We start from the raw sequence: 2,445 nt of genomic DNA, 5'->3' as shown, positions 1-2,445 counted from the left end.
TTTCCATGCTTATTCTTGCGAATTACTGCTTCCTTCCACTATTATCCAGGACATAAGTCATTTCTAGTCACTTCACTGGCCACAGTGGTAGTGTTTTACATTCTTCCTACATGATTGTTTAGCATCAAAAAATCTTTTCGCTGTTGCTGCTTTTATTGCCTCTTTTTATTTGTTTATTTTGGTGTCTCCATGTCTTGCCTGTGTTGCAAGATGTCAAAAAAGATAAAAAGTATTAAAGGAGCAAAAGAGCTGGGGACACATACCAGTCATGGCACTCTGGATTGTTTCTCCTTTTTTAAAAAAACCCTTATTTTCTCAAATCAAATGCTGGTTTTAGGGGCCTCTCCCCTGGTGTTGAGAACAGGCTGCATAGAAGGGAGAAACCAAATAAATGAGGAAAGAGCAAATGTTAGGAGAGCTAAAAGGATTATAGGTGGATAGGGACTGTTAAAATAATGAAATCTTACATGATTGAGAACAAAGTTCTACATGGTAGGGGTATCAGCATATGGTTACATAGGCTGACATTACCCCATAATTGCTGCCCCATTGCTTACGGTTTCTTGTGTGTCTTGTCTCTAGACTGTGTGCTCTTCAGGACAGGAACTGTTTAGCATGGGTCTGCACAGCAGCTACTGAAATGGATCTTAGCACTGTAAGGCCACCTGGGTTATCTCAATAGTATCTAAGTGTGTGTGTGTAAGGATTATAAACCACAATTGTATATAATAATAGCCACATTGTTTTTAAGGTAGCCTTAATCTTGCCGCTAAATTTGTGTGCCGGCAGTTCTTGGATGCTAGTTTTGAAAGTTTGGAAAAGGTAATACAAAGGATTACATCTGTGGAGGGAGAGCTATGCTTTTGTATTACCCATGCCAAAAACATTTACATTTATAAGTGCAGTATTTTTGTGCAACTATACAGCACAGGCAACACAATGAAACCAGATTTCTCTGTGGAAGTGTCTGGAGAACTTTCATCAGGTGTAAAGCCAGCTTCTGCACCAACCACTCCCTGCGTAGGGGGTGGTGCAGTCATCCATTCCTTTATTCCTCAATTGAGCTAAGACAGAGCTAACAAAATAAACATATTTGTCCTGCTTAAGTTGTCCAGTAACCTTTTGTGAAGTGCTCATATAGCATGGTAATAAGAGTGATACTGAAAGCTGAACAGAATGAGTCTGGTAAGCTCAACATTAGGCCTAATATTTCCTCCTGTTTAGCCCAGTTTATGTGATTTTGAATGTGGGCAGACAACTATAAAGGATTTAGGCCTTGAACCTGTGAAGACTAGTGTATGCTCAACTGTATGCACAAGTGCTATTGAAGTCAATGTGGCTACCCACTTGCCTACATTTTGCAGGATCAGACTTTGTCTACACACACTTGCACCAGTTTAAAGGTGTAGTTTTAACCCAATTTAGTTAGATCCATGCAACTATCTTTGTAGCTGTGCTTATTTAATTTTGAATGTATATTTTATCTTAATCCTGTAAAAAACAGATTTAAGCTAAACCCATATCTACTTAAACTGAAATAAAATGTTTAATTTAAGGGTCTAAAATAGCTTTAAGCTGGTGCAAGTTTGTGTTTTTTCTTCCTATTTCCCTCTTCTGATCTCCTATGTAAAGTGCTTTGATGAGAAGTGTTACGGAAGATATAAGTACAGAATTGTTATCTTTAAGTCAGTAGGTTGGACTTCAAGGAGCAGGAATTGGGGGGGGGGGGGGAAGAGCTGTAAGGGTTTTGGCAGCATCTCTGTGGCATTTCCTCTCTCTGCATAAGAAACAAAATATCCATGGAATATTTTTAAGGGACTTTCCACAAAATGTACAGACGGTCTCCTGGTTTCAGAGGGAAAAAAGAATATTTTATACAAGAGAAGCTGCAGTGAAGGGGGTCCTGAGCCTCTGCATGAGGGGCATGTTGAACATATTTGGCCTAACATCTCTGGTCTGTGTGTTGATCTTTGCCTCTTGCTGCACATCACTTCTGTGCCACATTTACCCTACTACTGGGCTTCTGCTGCCTGGGTTTATTTTAGCTGTAATAGTGAACTAACAATTTTACCAAAACCTGAGTATTCAAAAATTGTGAGATTTAAAAAAGAAATAAGGTATTTTTGGATTTTTATTTGTCTTCTAATCTTTGAACAATGCAGGAACAGTCAGCTAATGTTTTCAAGCTTTTCTCTGCAACCAAGAAGGCAAGAAACCTCTGTTTTAAAAAAATAAACACCAAACAAAAAGCTGGGGTTCTGTAGGTATATGATTTCAGGAGCTGTGGCTTCAAGGAAAACAGCAACTATGAGACCTAGCACCCCAAATTTGAGCTTAATCGTAAATCCCATGAAAATGTGTCTTGGTTGTGGGCATTTTTGAAGGAGGGGTCTGAATGGTTAGCACCAAGTTTCAATGTGAATAATTATTAAAATTCATTTAAAT

This window comes from Caretta caretta, chromosome 1 (assembly GCF_965140235.1).
Source record: "Caretta caretta isolate rCarCar2 chromosome 1, rCarCar1.hap1, whole genome shotgun sequence".
NCBI lineage: Eukaryota > Metazoa > Chordata > Testudines > Cheloniidae > Caretta > Caretta caretta.
The sequence above is the reverse complement of the archived record's forward strand: the minus strand, read 5'-3'. Positions refer to the sequence as shown.